General features: G+C 41.4%; 1 non-coding gene across 1 annotated transcript; it reads right to left on the reverse strand.

Annotated features, from left to right (window-relative positions):
• Positions 1–5,530: 5,530 nt before the first annotated feature.
• On the reverse strand, positions 5,531–5,602 carry TRNAE-UUC (transfer RNA glutamic acid (anticodon UUC)). Its single transcript has one exon. It is a non-coding gene; the product is annotated as a tRNA-Glu (tRNA).
• Between the last annotated feature and the right edge of the window lie 14,194 nt (positions 5,603–19,796).

Consider the following 19,796-nt stretch of genomic DNA (forward strand, 5'->3'; position numbering starts at 1 on the left):
TTCGGCTTTGGTGGAATGTTGGGTTTTGCTGCCTCCTTCTTTTTCGGACAATCCCTCGAGATGTGCCCCTTCTCACCACACCCATAGTAGACTTTCTTGGTAAGGGTGCATTCGTTGGCATAGTGCCCTGGCTTTCCACATTTGAAGCATGTGGCTTCCCCGCCACATTTCCCAAGATGTTTCTTCTTGCATTTGTCGCACCATTTCGCTTCGCCTCCTCCGCCTCCTCTCGAACTAGACTTCGAGAATTTACCCTTTTTGCTGGACCCTGAGGGTCCGTCGAACTTCCTCTCCTCACCAACCTCTGACCTCTCCAGACCCTTCTCCCTAATCTGGGTCTCAACATTTCTAGCAGTCCAGATGGCGGCTTTCAATGTGGTTGCTTGTTTAACCATTGGACCAAAGTCCGTTGGTAATCCGAGGGCAAACTTATTGACCTTTGAGAGTTCTGTTGGAACTAGGTATGGGATAAGCTTCATCTTTTCTGTGAAACTTGCAGCGTATTCAGTAACGCTCATTTTTCCCTTCATCAAATTCTGAAACTCATTATTGATTTCCAGAAGGTCCTACTCGGAGCAGTATTGCAATTTGAGTTGCACCACAAAGTCTTCCCAAGACATCTTGCTCATTTCTCCCTTGGGCATCGAGTCAGCTAACAGCTTCCACCAACTCAACACTCCAGATTTCAACAGAGGGATCGCAAGAGCGGTCTTCTGTCTATTGCTGCATTTGCAAATTTCAAACATTGTCTCCATTTCGGAGATCCAGTTTATAACTTCTACCGGCATCGGGCTTCCGGATAGACATGGTGGTTTGGATGCCATGAAATCTTTGTACTTGCATCCACGTCCGTTGTTTCCTCCATCCTGTTTGTTATGTCTAACAAACGGTGGGTTGGCTTGACCAATAATCCCACTGAAGTTTCCTCCTTCCGACTGCCCTTCACTTAATTCGGGCTGTACGATCGGCATCGAAGGTTCTTCACGATTCTGCTGAAGCAGACGTCTAGTTTCTTCCATCTGACGATCCAACATCGTCTGAATCATCAGTTGTACACCAGTTATTATCATTGGCTCAGGTGCTGCTGCTACAACAGGTATTTGCTCAATTACAGGTGGTTGATTCTTGTTTTCGTCTGCGTTTCCAACGCCGCTTCTTGTTCTTGCCATTGTTGATCTATACAACGAATAAGGTGAATTTAGATCCTTATTCACGATAGATAATAAATTATCCAAATCACCCCGAAATGTTTACATGCTAGTTCTAATATCGTAGTCCTACGCTTAGAACCCTAAACATATAAGGTTTCCACATCCGGTTGGCAACAAACCGTAGATCCAAACAAATAATATCATATATGGCAAACATATAACATTTAGCACATAAAAGCATTTTAGGAAACTTTCCTAAAATAAACTAGTGCTCGTGTCTAAAGTACAACATACACTCACCCCACAATCTTCACTTTGCATTCTAAGTTTAAGTCTAGAAATCCTCTAAATTCCTAGTTCGCTTAAACTAATGCTCGGATACCAACTGTGACATCCCCAAATTCACGGCCAGAAAAGACCGGTTTCATTTATGCTTTTAAAATAATTTCAGAGTACATCCATTGATTTAAAAGAGTTGCAAAATTTGTCCCCAAAACAATACATGATAAAATAAGGTTTATCAAAGCATTTCTTAAAGAAATGTATTTTCATTATATATCAAAAATCGGGATGTCATGTTCCGATACAGACACAAAAGCATAAACAATAAAACATAGACCTTACACAGTTATATACAACTACTGGTCTATAAACAAAAACATCTTCACAAGTTCTCTAACTTATGCTCTCGCGCCACTACCTGTAATACAAAGAAACTGAGTGGGTCAGGCTTGGGAGCCTGGTGAGCATATAGGGTTTTCAACCCACAATAAATAATTATATTTAATTTCACCAACCAACAATAACCCGATTACCCATTCCCGTTATCCTCACTTTACGTCCCTAAAACAACAACTATCACAAGGGACCTAGTCTAGGATTTTTCATCGGGATGGACATTACTGGAAAAGGGGTTTCCTCAACAATATATGTCCTAAAGGCAACCATGAGGGGGATAGAGTACACCAGTGAACACATTATTCACAACACCTACAGGTTATAAACCTGCAAGCGTTCCACTGGACAGTCTAGAAAGAGTCTGTGGTCGTCATCCATACTCCGCTAGATAACTAGATCAACAACAACATCGAGGCCTCTCATCATTTTTATTTCATCACACATCACTATCTACCCAACATATTTGTAGATAAAATATACTTGTTTATATACAGCTTAAAAACCTGTATAACATATTCATTCAATACTCATACCACATAACAAATAGTATATAATCACATAGCACGTATTTCATAGAGTATAATTCATATATGTGTATTATAGAAGGCAACTACACACTTACTCATATCATATATCTAATACATTCATCAATACTTGTATTAAAATCGTGTATATGAAAGAGACTATGCACTCACTTGATAAGACGATGCTCGGACAGCACTACGGCTCTTAAAGCAGTATTCTTCGGTGAAACTGTGATCTCTTCACACACTGGGCTTCTCGCGGGCAGAGCTTCGCCTCGAAAACTCTTTTCTTCTCGGGATCTTCAGAGCTTCGAGACTCGCTTCGGGCCTCGGGATGATACCGGGGCTTTGGGGGTATAACTTGCACATAAATCGAGGTAATATGGAGTGAGAGGAAAGAAATCGAACAACAAAACTCGGCTGACCTCGCTTTCTATTTATAGGAGGCTGAAATCCTATGCTCACGTCGTGAGCCACTAATGCTCACGTCGTGAGCTCGATGTCATGGCGTTCGTCATCAGGCCACTTGCCCTGGAAGATGTTTATCACATGCTCACGTCGTGAGCCACTAATGCTCACGTCGTGAGCTCTGACACAGGGTTTGAAGGTCGTGCCCCGAACTTCAGAAATTCATATCTTTCACATACGAGCTCCGTTTTCGACGTTCTTTATATCCACGCGTAGGTGAGATTATGCTCTACAACTCTTGTTTAGAAGAAAACTCTGTTAGAAATTCATAACTCATTTATCTGACGTCCGTTTTCGTCTGTATTTTTACCATTGCATTAACATCGACGAGATCTTCGATTGTCGTTTAGATTGTTTCGGATAGAAATCACTCGATCTCATATTCGAACTTTGGGCTGCATACCGCTAAGTCGAAACTTCGAAAAATCATAACTTCCTCATACGAAGTCAGATTTAGACGTTCTTCTTATGCACGCTCTCGGTTTAACTTATTCTACGACTTTCGTTTAGATCACTAAGGCTAAATATCTCTTTATCGTAAATTCACTATTTACGTCACACAGTGTCGTACCGGTTCTGTCGCGAAACTTCGACAGGTCATAACTTCTTCGTTATAACTTGGATTTCGGCATCATTTATATATTCGCAAACCTTACCACGACCACTACAACTTCCTTCATAGATATCGTGCTTATCTAATATTTCATTTTAACTCTTATTTTTATCCTTAATTCATTTAAATCACAGAATTAAGCAATAAACACATAATACTCAAATAATACATTCTTATTATTTCAAAACGAGTTACAAATGTTAAACTAGACTATTACATCATCATTAATGTCTAGCCTAGAAACACGGGCGTTACAGTGTTAACTTATAAACAGTGGTTCATATATCAATTAGTTATTATGATTGAAATAAAAATAATCGATAAATAAACAATTTCTTAATTAATCAATCATAACGTTAAATTGTAATAATAAATTGAAAAGCATGTTTAATTTTATTTAAACGAAAACCGCAAGTAGATGTTATTGAATGATACACTTATGATAAATTTATATTTTATAATATGGTTCTAAATAATTACATATTTATATATCAAATTATTGTAAGAGGTAATAAATTAAAGTCAATGTCTTATTATTTTCAAATTCATATGCAAAAAATTTAATTATATAGTTTATTCTACACAACATATGGATATACGCCTAATTTTTTAATAATAATGTAATTATATTTCGTTAATTATAATATGAACATAGTTACATTTTTAATGGATATGAATTTTTTTTACATATAATAACAATTTGTATAAAATGTACATTGTCTATGTACATATAAATTATTATATGTAAAAAAAAGTATTTTGTTATTATCGGTAAAGAAATGTAAGATTGTTGGTTACTATTATTGTTAAAGAAACATATGTACATTATTAGTATAGGTAAACTATAACGTACATTGTTCGTATTAATAGCAAAAGTAACCTACATTGTATTCCCTGTAATTTACCTTTATTACAAATTCCAAAACAAATGTGCCCACCGTCTTCTAATCCAATTGGAGTTCATCCATGGGATATGTTTATTTTAGTGTAACATCTCAACAATCACAACAATTTTAAACTTTTCAAAACAACCCAAAATCATAAAATGTGTACAAATCATTGTTTTCAAAGTGTTTAACAATATCATAGTATCCCAAAATCATAAGGCCATGAAGTATGTGGATGTGTACGGTCATGCCTTCGCCTTCCCACATTCACCAGAAGTACCAGAAACAATAAACTAAAACCGTAATCCAAAGCTTAATAAGTTCCCCCAAAGTACCACCATATAAACACAACAAACAACAACATGCATAAATGAGCCTTCAGCGTGATTGGACCGCCTCGCAGGGCCTACAGCCTATCTGGACTGCTCCCGAGCCTTCGACATGACTGGACCGCCTCGCAGGGTCTACACCAAAGATCCTAACCTCTTAATCCATTAAGACCATGCATGATAAGAAACGAGTGTCCAAGATTACATTTTTATGACTCAAGAGGCTCCAAAGCCTCTGAAAGGACAACTTATTGGGTGAACACGCCATGCTCAAGAGTCACCATTTTTGGGAAAAAAAGTGTCTTAAAGGAGTAAATGACTAGATCTACAAGATAGAGTGATCAAGATGCAAACTTTATACCTCGTGGAGGTTGCTAACAAGAAGGACATCCCAGATCCAAGATGCTTCCAAGCTCCAAGTTCTTGTTACCACTCTCTTCTTCTTCAAGAACACTTTTAAACACTTAAAAGGGCTCCGAAATGCACATTTTCACTTAGGGTTTGCTTGGCGTCGTTTCTGATAGAGAATGTGTTATGGGTCTTATATAAATATATGGGTAAATGATAGAGAATGTGCTATGGGTCTTATATAAATATATGGGTAAACATGGGGGACTTAATTGTAATATCTATAGCATAAATAGAGTAGTGATAGGAGTAGTGAGGCATTGAGTATTTTGTAGCATTGAGTATCGGCTTTAGCTTGGGCAGGAGGTTTCTCTTGAGAGAACTTCTCTGATTAGGGCAGGAGGACAATCATTTGGATTTCCTTTCTGATTTGTTCTTATTTCCATTTAGTAATCAAATAGCTACCTAGATCTATATATCTCATATTTTAGTTTTATTTATCTGTTATTGGATTCACGTTCTTATCAATTGGTTCTATTGCCGGGAATCGAACCCGGGTCTCCTGGGTGAAAGCCAGATATCCTAACCGCTGGACGACAATGGAACCAATTGACAAGAACGTGAATCCAATAACAGATAAATGAAACTAAAATATGAGATATATAGATCTAGGTAGCTATTTGATTACTAAATGGAAATAAGAACAAATCAGAAAGGAAATCCAAATGATTGTCCTCCTACCCTAATCAGAGAAGTTCTCTCAAGAGAAACCTCCTGCCCAAGCTAAAGCCGATACTCAAAGCTACAAAATACTCAATGCCTCACTACTCCTATCACTACTCTATTTATGCTATGGATATTACAATTAAGCCCCCCATGTTTACCCATATATTTATATAAAACCCATAGCACATTCTCTATCATTTACCCATATATTTATATAAGACCCATAGCACATTCTCTATCAGTTTCTCATAGAGGGTGGCTGAAGAAGAAATGAGATATGAGGCTATAATGAGGTTTAAATATGAACCAAACCCTAAAAATTACTGTATGCATAATCCTCACGTACGCCTTCGGGTGTACGCCCAACATACTCGGGCGCGCCCTGGTACACCTAGCGTACACAACGTACGTTCAGTGTACTACACAATGAGCAAAATTAGCATATTGCCACTATAGGCCATTTTGCAATCCTTTTTCAATCCCAAGGGCCAAGATGCAATATTATTCAAATATAGGGCCAAAAATGGAAGTACCTCATCATTGGGATGTTACAATTCTCCCCCACTTGAACTAGACTTTGTCCTCGAAGTCGTCCATCTCGAACAACTTCGGATAATGCTCTCACATCTCCGCCTCCGACTCCCAGTTCCACTCGGAGTCTCTCCGATGTTGCCACTGAACCTTTAGCAAAGGTATCTCCTTCTTGTGCAGAACCTTCATCTTTCTTTCCAATATAGTCTTCGCCCTCTCAACGTAATTCAGGTGCTCATCGGCCTGAATATCATCCAAGGGAACCACGGCCTCATTGTCCAACACGCACTTCCGCAACTACAAAACATGGAAAGTGTTGTGGATCTGACTGAGCTCACTCGGAAAATCCAACCGGTAGCCCACACTGTCTACCCTGGCGATCACACAGAAAGGTCCAATATGATGGGGACCCAATTTCCCGCTCTTCCTGAAGCGTATCACACCCTTCTAGGGTGAGACCTTCAGTAATACCATATCGCCAACCTAAAAATTCCAACTTCGATCGACACCGGTCGGCATAAACTTTATGTCGACTCTGAGCTGTCTGCAGTCTCTGCCTGATCGGCTGAATAAGCTCCGTGGTCTAAAGGACCACTTCGGTCCTCCCCATGATCATGTGACCAACCTCTCCCCAACACACCGGGGTACGACATCTCCGACCATACAAGAGCTGAAAAGTTGTTGGAGTGGTAGTTGTTGTTGTAGGCAAACTCCGCAAGAGGTAGGTAGGAATCCCAACTCCTACCGAAATCTATGACACAAGACCGCAAAATATCCTCAAGGGTCTAGATGGTCCGCTCACTCTGACCGTCGGTCTGCGGATGATAAGCAGTGTTGAAATGTAGCCTCGTGCCCAGTTCCTCGTGGAACTTCTTCTAGAATCAGGAAGTGAACAGAACATCTCGGTCTGAAATAATGGAGATTGGAACTCCATGACGAGCAACAATTTCTCAGATATATACATCGGCCAACTTTTCGGCCGAAGAGCTCTCCCATATGGACAAAAAGTGGGCGCTCTTGGTCAGTCGATCCAAGATGACCCATATAGTATCAAAATCCTTGGCAGTCTTCGGAAATTTGGTGATGAAATCCATGGTGACCTATTCCCACTTCCATATGGGAACCTCCAAAGGCTGCAGCTTGCCATGCGGCCTCTGATGCTTGTCCTTGACCATCCTACAGGTCAAGTACCTCTCAACGTACTAGTCTATCTCCTTGTTCATACACGACCACCAATAACTCAATCTGAAATTATTATACATCTTGGTGGCTCCCGGGTGTATAGTAAAGCGAGACTTATGAGCCTCCTCCAACACTATATGCCCGACACCACCAGAAGTTGGAACCCATACCCGACCACACGGGGTCAATAACCCCCGACTGTCCGTGACAAACCTGTCGATATCACCCCTGATCCTTTCTTGTTTCCAGTTCTCCTTCCTAACTCCCTCTGTATGTTCCTCTCTTATCACACCCAAAAGCGGAGAATCAACGGATATCCTCATACACATTTCTCCCACTGAAGATCCAGCCGAATTGCGGCTCAAGGAAATCGCTACCACATTCTCTTTACCCAGATGGTAAAGGATCTCGTAGTCGTAATCCTTGACCATGGCTAGCCACATCTGCTGCCTCATGTTCGGGTTCGACTTGTCCATAAGATATCGCAAACTATTGTGAGTCGTGCAAACAGTACAACGAACCCCATAAAGATAATGCCTCTAATTCTTGAGGGCAAATAGCACTGCCCCTAACTCTAGGTCATGAGTAGGATATCATGCCTCATGCGGCTTCAGCTGCAGAGAAGCATAAGCAATCACTCATCCCCTGTGCATAAGGACCGCCCCCAAACCAGTGATGGATGCATCACAAAATACCAGAAAATCCTCAACACCCTCAGGAAGAGTCAACACCGGGGCCTCACATAACCTCTGTCGCAGTGTCTCAAAAGCAACCTGCTGCTTGGGGCCCCATCAAAAATCCACTCCCTTCATCATCATACGAGTGAGGGGTAATGCGATCTTGGAGAAGTCCTGAATAAATCTCCAATAATATCCCGCTAATCCTAAGAAACCGCTGATCTTTGAGGGAGATTTCGGAACCTCCCACTGCATCACAACCTCGATCTTGGCCGGATCGACCAAAATTCCATCCTGGTTAACGAGATGTCCCATGAACTGGACCTTTCGTAACCAAAACTCACACTTCGAGCACTTGGCATACAGTCGTTCCCGCCTCAAAACTCCCAAAAGTTCTCGAAGGTGCTCGTTGTGCTGCTCTTTGGTCTTGGAATACACCAAGATATCATCAATGAACACTATAACAGATCGGTTGAGCATCAGACTGCACACCCGATTCATCAAATCCATCAACACTACAGGCATATTAGTGAGTCCAAATGGCATCACCACGAACTTGTAATGCCCATAACGAGTCCGGAACGCGGTCTTCTCCACGTCATGCTCTCTCACTCTAACCTGATGATATCCGGAGCTCAGATTGATCATCGAGAACCAAGATGCACCCTATAACTGGTCAAAGAGGTCATGAATCCGCGAAAGGGGATAACGGTTCTTCACCGTTAACTTGTTCAACTCCCGATAATCAATGCACATCCAGAATGAACCATCCTTCTTCTTGACGAACATAATCGGAGCTCCCCATGACGAACTGCTCGGTCTGTTGAAATGCTTGCCCAACAGTTCTTGAAGCTGAGAGGAGAACTCTTGTATATCGGGTGGTGCCAAGTGGTACAATGCCTTGGTAATTAGGGCCGAACATTGCACTAGATCAATCCTGAACTCAACCTGCCTCTCGGGAGGCACACCGGGTAACTCCTCTAGAAATACATCGGCAAACTCCCTAACCACTGGCACATCTGAAACCGAGACCTGCTCCCCAACCCGAGTAACAACCACATAGGCAAGGTAACCCGCACACCCATGCTGAATATAATATCGATACTTAGCTGCCGAACACAACCTTGAACCAACCCTAGTACCCTCTCCATAGATAAACATTTATCCCCCACTTGGGGTTCGAGCTACTACTCACTGACCCTCGCAATCGATCATAGCACCAAACCTGCTCAACCAATCTATCCCCACTATCACACACACATCCCCCATGGGGATAGGGATCAAATCAATCGGATAAGGAACCCTGAAGATCTCCAATTCATAACCCATATATACTTTGGATGTAGAAACCTTGTGTTCGTTGGTGATAGAGACCCGCAAAGGACACCCTAAATCACTAAGGGGCATACGAAAATGCCTACAAAAAGATCGAGACACAAATGACCGACTCGCGCCCGAGTCAAATAACACAAGAGCAGACAAAAAGTTCACTAAGAATGTACCTATTAGCAACATAAACATAAAGCATACCACAAAAATAATTGACAGAAAAATAAATAGAAGCATACCAGTCATGACGTCCGGCGCTGCTCTGGTCTCCTCGACGGTGAGCTGAAAAGCACGACCCTCAGACTTCAGGGGCTCCGCCCCTCCCCGGACGCCCATTGGTGACCCTTATAGTGGCTGGTGTCGGGGCCTGCACCGACTTGTCGGCGAGCAATGGACAGTTGACCTTCATATGGCCAACCTGATCATAGTGGTAGCAAATCCTAGTACTCGAAACTGGGGCCGGTTGGCAATAATCCCTCGTATAGTGCCCCTCCTTGCCACATTTGTGGCATCCCGAAATAATCTGACAAGGGCCCTCATGAACCTTGCTGGACTTTCCACAGGTGCGACCACTCTGACTCCCCTACCTCACATCAGCGGCCTTAAATCGCTTCGCTGCAGGCTGCGAATGCACAGGGGCCTGCCTCTGCTCCCACTTCTGGAGCTCCATCTCAATCTCACGCCGCCTCCCGGCCTCCTGTAAATCAAGGAGTTATCCAAAACACTGAGTAGACACGAACTTTCAGATGTTCGTCTTGATCATGCTCATGTACCGAGTCATCTGATCTTGCTCAGAATCACCAAACTCAAGGAAAAACATAGGTCTCTCTGTGAACATCTTGGTGATCTCTGTCACCGACTCGGTCCCCTGTCTCAGGTCCAATAATTCCTATGTCAGCCTCTCCCGCTCCACCAATGGAACATATCTTGAGCAGAACATCTCAAAGAACTGCTCCCATGATACTGCAGCTCGCTACTCTGGGGTGTATGAACTAGTAACCAGTCTCCACCAATCCTTCGCTCCAGGCCGAAGAAGGTTCAGAGCACACCTAACCTTCTGGTCAACTGGGGAAGAGCAAGTGAAGAAACATCCCTCAACATCTGACAGGCACCTCATGACAATGATCGGATCTTGAACACTGTCAAACACCGGGGGCTTCATATTGTCGAAGTCCCGGTACTGAAAAGCTTTCTAAGCGCCAATCCCAGCCACAACGAAGGCCGCGGTAGTTGCAGCAATGATAGTCTCAGAAAGTTCAGCGTATCGGTCATCAAAGAACTCCATCATAGCGGTCTTGATAGAACCAAATAGATCTGGTATCTACCTTCGGACGATATAAACAACCTCCTCACAAATGATCTCCCTAACCCGATCCTCAATCAATCCTGGCCTATCCTGGCCACCTTCCTGACTCCTGATCCGGATCCTGACTCAAATCGCCTCGTAACCACCATACTGAAAATAAACCTTGGAGATATCAAATAACACACATATCATATCATAGGAACCATATCCAACAAAACTCTAGGGGTTGTAACTTCCCTGCTACGCATACGCGTCCCGTGCTTCCGGTTGTACGAGCCCATACTACCTTCCGCATGTACCCGTGTTTGTCTCAGAAGATCATCACAACAACCCTAACAACATTCACTATAAAACACATACACCCTATTCTCACTTCCTAGATAAAGGCTAGACATCCCACGTCTGGTCGGCTGACCATACATAACACATCCACGAAACTTCCACCAACCCTGGAACACTCGTGTATGCTAATCATACATAACACCGGATCCTATAGACAGTTGAATAGTTGATTCTACCCTAAGCCCACAAACAAACAAGGAACAGGAAATAAGGCTAAATCAAACATTCTCAGGCTATAAAATCTTAGTTATGTACAATCTTGATGCATACACTAAGCAACTACAATAATGATGTCAATTTCATATAAGGAAGAACCCATGCAATGCTATCATGCAATTCCTGAATATTGTCACAACTAGCATTTTTAGCTAGGAAATTTTGTCCTCATGTAAACATCAACTATTGTAAGACTTTCAATCTAAGTGGATATTATACTCTAAGCTCAATCAAAATCATTCATTTGAATCAAAACTCCTAAATGAAGTTCAAAACCTAATACAATGCATCTCATATACTTAACTATGGGTCTGAAACCCTAAAAATCCCACTTCAAATTTATTATGGACTAGGATCCTCTTATTGGGCCTAATGTGCCAGTAAACCTTCTATTCGATGATTTTGGAACAATGAAACCCATTTGGGCTCTAGTTGGGCCTACATTCGTCAAACCATAGCAACTGGGCCATGTTGAGCCTTAAATAACTCACTTATTTATTATGGGCCATGATGGGCCGTGAACCATTCTAATTAACCATGATGGGCCGTGAACCCATCTTCTCATCGTAATTGGGCCGTAAACCCAATCACTTTACCACCTTTGGGCCGTGAACCCTCAAGAGGGGCCCAATGGGCCGAAAATACTCAACTTGGGCCTCATAATGTCAAACATGAGCTAGTATGGCGAAAGTTTTTCTCTTCTCTTTTCTCCTCCCTTATTCTCGGCCCAACTTCAAAATATAAAAAAAAGGAAATATCAAGATGATAATTAAGGGTTGCCACCTAATTATTATTCAAAGGATAACTAAGCAAATTGTACACCATGTTTCTATAAAGTCTCATGTCTCCATGCAACAATCTTATCATCTCTCTCTTCCCTCCCTCTTCTTCTATTTCTTGGCCAAAGAGCACCACCATCACTCTCATTTCCTCCTTCACTCTTAAAGAAAAACTCTCTTTTCCTTTCCTTCTCTAAAACTGTGGGTGTGTGTATGTGCTTAAGGAAGACTCCAAACTTGAAAACTTGGTAGGTTACCTTTCATTCAAGATACTTAAATTCATCTTATGCTATGATCCTTCCTCAAAAATCACACTATTTCGTGATTTTGATCCTAGAATTCGAAAACTCATTTCAAGGAAGCATCTAGGGCCGAAATCTCCTTCAAACTCTTCATCAAACCGAAATCATCAAACCAAAGTGAGTTCATACCCACTATTTTCGGTTTTTACTATGTTTTGGGGGAGAATACAAGTTATTTTGTGTGGATCTATGTATGTATGCATGATTTTGTGTGTTTTTCATGTTATATATGTGATTATGTGTTTTAAATTCCATGAACTTAAAGATCTACTAAAAGATGATGCTATTTGTATAACATAACACTCATTTCAACTTATCTTACCAAGAAATGGTTTTAAAATACATACAAGTTGCTTAAAACCAAGAAAATTGCATAATAGGGCCGAAAGTGACAAAATGACCAAAATGGGTATATTTGTGTAACTCACGGTTAGTGGGGGGTCAAAAAGGGTTATTTTGATAAACATGGCTAGTTACGGCATATGAGACCCCACAAGGACTAAAAATGTAAAATGTTTCATAATTGGGCTTTTCATGGCTTTTGGGCCAAAATTGCAAACTTTTAGACTTTTGTGGGCTTAAGTTTCATTTTAAAACAAGGTTGAGCCAAAAATGTAAGTTTTCGACAAAAAGGGTTGGAAATGTAAATTTGTTAGAACTTTGGCCAAAAAGATAAAATTATTTACAAATGGGCCAAGAATGCAAATTTTCATAAAAATCAAGCCAAAAATGATATTTTGACAAAAAGGAGTTTAAAATGTTATTTTTACATAAACTAGCCTTAAATGCAAGTTTTGTTCATAAAAGGGGGCCCAAAATGTTATTTTTATAAAAAATGTGCCTTAAATGTAAATTTTCGGCTTAATGGGCCAAGAAAGTCATTTTTACAAAAAGTGGGCCTTTTATGTCATCTTGGTAAATAATTGGGCTAAAACAAGCATTATAATAATAAACGGGCTAATTACGTAATTATCATGCTTATTGGGCCTTAGTGGCCCATTTCTATGTTTGATACGTCCTGTATACTCTTTACATGTTTATTGGGCCTTGTTGACCCATTTACATGCTCGACGGACCTTGGATACTCCTTGTGTGCTTATTGGGCCTGTAAATAATATACATGTGAAATGGGCCTTAGTTGTCCTTTTACATATATATTGGGCCCGGGATATATAATCTCGTTCCTTATGAGCCTATAAACGATTTACATGCTTAGTGGGCCTTAGTTGTTCACCTACATGTTCATTGGGCTTGGAATGTACCTTATATGTTTCTCTTCGCGTAAATTCGATTAAGGATCTAGTGAGACGTGTCGGTTGACACCTATTGAGTGTATGATCGTAGCCTGTAGTTATAACCAGAGTCTCTTGGAGGGAGAGCGGGGGTTTGTGTATAGATCTATACGGGGATGACACCTCATACCTGAGCTGTTCGCTACAGCTAGATTAAACCAGTCTAGGGTGGCGAAAACCTTACCTTATTCCGTCGGCGTCCATAAACGCCAAGACAGGCGAAATTGTCATTATCTAGTATGGTTATAACGACTCACTTAGAAGAATTAACGTTATAAAATTCACGGGAGACCGTTCTCTTTTCTCATTGGATTACTCGGGAACATACTCGCGTCGGTACTCAACCTCGGGGGTTGATATACCAGAATTCTCTTTCGCCGACAACATCGGGTTGTCTGGGGGCATTCTCTTTACATTTTCTTTACATTCTCTTCATTCTCTTTTTGCATTCTAGTAAACATTAACACACACGCATTAATACAAGATCGGACACAAACATACTAAACTATTTTCAGAAAATATAGGATTTCTGGTGGTTACAAAGTTATACAAATCATTTTCTCAAACATGCTTATGAACTCACCAACATTCTTATGTTGACCTTTTTTTAAATTAACTTGTATTCTCAGGAAACCGTTGAGCAGGTTGGGCGGAACGAACTAATGGATATTTTGTTCCATCAAACTTTAACTATTTTGGCATGTAATATTCAAAACACACTACTCGATGTAATCAATGTATGTTATTATATTACATGTGTGATGATGATGATGTTATGTTTCAATTATATACTATGTGATGATACTACAAAGATGAAGTCACACCAAGCCCCCGGACGTTTCCGCCGTCTGGTTCGGGGGTGTGACAAATATCCCTAGCCTATTACTAGCATGTTGTTCTACATAACATAATAACAGTTAACTGTGTGGTAACTTGGGGTATACTTACTGGCTCCGGCTGATCGTACACATCGTGTCCTTCCTTGGTTACTTTTGAAAACAATTTTAGAAATCATTCTGAAACCTATGCAGATCCTTAGTTTGAGTCTGGACTTGCACACATGCTTATCCAATACACTCAAACCAGGGCTCTGATACCAACAATTTTAAACTTTTCAAAACAAACCAAAATCATAAAATGTTTACAAATCATTGTTTTCAAAGTCTTTAACAATATCAGAGTATCCTAAAATCATAAAGCCATGATCCATGCGGATGTGTATGGTCACGCCTTTGCCTTCCCGCGATCATCAGAAGTACCTGAATCAATAAATTAAAATTGTAAGCCAAAGCTTTGTGACTTCTCCCAAAGTACCACCGTATAAAAACAATAAACAACAACATGCAAAAATGTGCCTTTAGTCTGACTGGACCGCCTCGCTGGGCCTACAGCCTATCTGGACAGCTCCCGAGCCTTCAGCATGACTGGACGGCCTCCTAGGGCCTACAGCCTCTCTGGACCGCTCGCCGGGCCTTCAGCCTGACTGGACCGCCTTGCAGGGCCTACAGCGTATCCGGACCGTCCCAGGTATCTTGGCCATCAACACATAGCAGAATCGCCTCAACCGGACCAACCATAACATGTCGACATATACATAAACGATAAACATATAACCAGCCAACATACAATAGGCAGATATACAGATCACTACCACATGCTAACATCTTATATACCAGGATACTGATCTTATAGATCTCAACATCATAATCACATACAATCATATAACATGATTTCGAATCCAATGGGTCGGCCTTGGTGCCTTCGACCCACAAGTACAGTGAGGAAGACTTACTCTAAAACTCAACAATAGATGATGAGGTCCCAACACCGAGTCTTAACTCTAACCGACACCTATCCATCCAAATGACTAATTCTCAAACACAATCCGAAATACCCAAAATACCCCTAGGTTAAACTTGGTAAAAATCAGGTAAAAATTAAATTACCAAAAAGTCAACCGAGTCAACCCAGCTGAGTACGCCCAACATACTCAACTATACGCCCAACGCACACAATGATTGACCAGACATGATTCTGTTGACCACGTACGCGCCACGTACGCCTTGTACACCCAACATATGCAGCTGGTTGCGAACCTAACTCATCAAGAGCTTAATCCTTAATCTCTTAAGTCCATTTTCGAGATCCAAGTCCAAAATGTTGTCTTTGACCATAAAGTTTCCAACTTTATGGTCTTGCATGGCTATTAAGTGCCCAACACCAACGATCATAACCTCTTAATCAATTAAGACCATGCATGATAAGAAACTAGTGTCCAAGATTACATTTTTTATAACACAAGGGGCTCCAAAACCTCTGAAAGACAACTTATTGGGACAAGAACATGTCATGCTCAAGAATCACCATTTTTGGGACAAAAAGTGTCTTAAAGGAGGAAATGACTAGATCTACAAGATGGAGTGATCAAGATGAAAACTTTATACCTCCTGGAGGTTGCTAACAAGAAGGAAATACCACATCCAAGATGCTTCCAAGCTCCAAACTCTTCTCACCACTCTCTTCTTCTTCAAGAACACTTATAAACACTCAAAAGGGCTCCAAAATGCACTCTTTCGCTTAGGGTTTGCTTGGGATCATTTCACACAGAGGGTGGCTGAAGAAAAAATGAGACATGATGCTATAATGAGTTTTAAATATGAACCAAACCCTAAAAACTAGGGTTTAAATAATCCTCACGTACGCCTTGCGTATGAGGTGTACGCCCAACAAACTAGGGCGCGCCCTAGTATGTAACGTCGTGTTTTCACAACCAACTTTTTTCATTTTTTTAAGGTAAGACTTCCCAATTTATTAATCCATTATTTAAGATAACCCTTTATTCCAAATTACATTTATTAAAGATCAGAGTATCATAGAAAACACGGAATCTTCAGCGTTGCTGATGAGAGTGTACAGTCCCGCCTTCGCCTTCCCGCAATCCCCGATGATACCTGAAACCATAAAAATAACTAGGTAAGCATAAAGCTTAGTGAGTTTCCCCCAAAATACCCGATACGATAAACATACAAGGATACAGAAATGCCGCTCTCCGGCCTTCGGTCTACCCAGACCGGAATACCAGGGTTTGTTGGCATACCGCCTCAACCCAACTGCTTCTCCCGAGCCTACCAGAGTTTGTTGGCCAACCGTCTCAACCCAACCGATCCTCCCGATCCTACCAGTGTTTTTTGGCCTACCTCCTCAACCCAACCGCTCCTCCCCAACCTCCGTGCCATCATCTTACTGCCGGCTTGCACATGGTATGTTGGCCTACAACACAAAGCGGGACCGCCTCAACCCACCACCACCACCACCACAAGTCGACATGTAAAGAAACAAGGATCAAGGAGGCACATAATATAGGAAAAGAACAATCATACAACTGACTCCCGCCTACTAGTTCTCTCACATCACAGAGTCCCACTACCAGCTAACCTCCATGAAATGCGTAACCATAAGCAGCCAGGGGTGAGATAGACACCAGAACAAATGATCCTACTCTAGAACCACAACCAAACAAGGAACATGAAATAGAGCCTAGATCAAGAGTTCTCAGGTTATCCTATATAACCACAGACAGTCCCTAGGTCATTCCACTAGATGATAACCAATAAGTACAGATAACATATTGATCCAATAGTTCACTACAACACAACAACATCCTATATACCAGGATACCGATCTAACAGATCACTACGACATGACAACACACTCGACACCAGAATACAGATTTAACAGATCACTACAGCATAACAACATACTCGATACCAGAACACAGATCTAATAGGTCACTACATCATAACAATATATTTGATACTAGAACACATATCTAACAGATCACTACAACATAACAGCATACTTGACACCAGCATACATATCGAACAGTTCACTACAACATAACAACATACTAGACACCAGAATACAGATCTAGCATATCACCACAGCATCGTGACCTACTAATTAACAAAAATCTAAGAACGTCCCACTGTATATAACCAGATGTGAGATAATCACCCAGACAGATGATCCTACCCTAGAACCACAACCAAACAAGGAACCGGTAAGAGAGCCTAGATCAAGAGTCCTCCGTCTATCCTATGTGGCTATACATCATCCCTATGGCATCCTTCTACTATTAGATAACCGAATATTGGTGGCCCGACATTGGTGCCTTCGACCCACGGTACAATGAGGCAAAACTCACCTGAAATGAAGAAACCCGAGAAAACTACGATCTGATCCCTACTACACTGCTTGTTCCTATAGCTCCACTAACATCGAATACCACATAAAATCTTAGTCACCTATCCAACCCTTAAGCTTGACCTAAGTCAAACTTGGTCAAAAGTCAACGGGTTCAACAAGAATCAAGGTCCAAGGTCAAATTAGACAAAAATCCATAAGTCAACTGAGTCGACCAAAACCGGGTCAACCCAGTGAGTGTATGCGGGGCTTACCCTGGAGGTACGCTGCGCGTACTCCTCTGGAGACCGACATCGGGTTGTTTACTGTGTACGCTGGGCGTACTCCCAGGTACGCCGGGCGTAATTCCAGACTTTGCTTTCTTCTCATTAAGTTCTTAATATAATGACTTAATACATCCAAATGCAGATCCATGATCAAAATGTCATTAGGAGTCACAAAGTTTCCAACTTTATGCCCTTGCATGCTCAATAAGTGCTTAATCCATAAAAAAAAACCCCACATCTTAATGTCTTAAGACTCACCATAACATGCATGGGACAAAACTAACCACTGAGACTCCATTTTTATGACTCAAGACCTCTACTGAGGTCTGAAAGGACAACTTAATGGGTCAAGGACATGCCAAGCTCAAGATCTAACATTTTGGGACCAAAAAGCATCATTAAAACACCCACTACTAGATCTAAATGATGGAGGGCTAAAGTTGCAAGCTTTATACATTCAAAAGGTTGCAAATAAGGTGGAAATCCCAGATCCAAGGTGCTTTACTCCTCCAAGATGAGCTCCACTTCCTTCCTTCTTCTTTAAGACATAAAACACACACTCTCTTAAGCTTGGAATCACTTCATAAGGTAAAATAGGCTTGCAAAACGTTCTAAGAAGATGGGGGCTTATGAAATGAGGGGAAAGGAGGCTATAATGAGGTTTAAATAGGAGCTACACCCTAAAATATTAGGGTTTACATAAATGGAAAGTACACTCAACGTACGAGATGTACGCCCAGCGTACTAGGGCACACCCTAGTACGCTCAACGTACATGCGTACACCTGGCGTACTCCCTTAAGGCCAAATTTACGAAAGTGCCACTATGGCTCCTTTTGCATTCCTTCTTGAACTTAGGGATTAAAATGCAACATAATAAAATTATAGGGTTAATATTAGAAGCATATCATCATCGAATGTTACAATTATCTCCCACTTAACTTAGACTTCGTCCTCGAAGTCTGCTGCAACAAATAGTCGGGATAAAGCTCCCTCAACCATCCATTGGAATCAAGACAGAGTGAATCGATGGCCACGACGAGCTCCCTGACCATCTAATTCCTGCTATGAGACAACTCGCATATTTCTCGAACACAAACACCCGATAGCCGCTGAGGACCAGGACTCCTAACCAATCACCGCTGGCGAACCCTTCTTCCGAGAATAAGACATCTCCTAATACGAGTCCGAAGGAAATCACTGAAACAATTACGTATCGTGCCAACATATTTTACAATTTGCTTATTAATGAATCGAACTTCTAGTGAGAAACGCAGAGCGGGGAACTCTCTAAACCACTATTACCAAGACCATCTCCATCGATATGTTTTCCCTCGAGGTCGGAAACCCATCAGATCTAGATTTCATGGTACAATTTTCCAGGATTGATACTTTCATCAACTCTTAACCGTTCACTTACCCACATTATTTGGTTCATGAGTCTCCCGACTTCCAACCTTGTGCTAACCCCGCATGAACCCCTGGCAGAAGAAGTAATCAATCTTGGACATCTCCGACCCGCCAAACAACCACCAAGTAGTTGTTTTAAACTCAAAGGTTTTCCGGAATTACAATGACTGACAACGCTCTTGATGCGAACCGAAAAATTCAGAAACTGTGTGGAAACCTTGAACTCGGAGAAATCCAC

This window comes from Lactuca virosa, chromosome 3 (genome assembly GCF_052849685.1).
Source record: "Lactuca virosa cultivar CGN04683 chromosome 3, Lactuca_virosa_CGN04683_v6, whole genome shotgun sequence".
NCBI classification, from domain to species: Eukaryota; Viridiplantae; Streptophyta; class Magnoliopsida; order Asterales; family Asteraceae; genus Lactuca; species Lactuca virosa.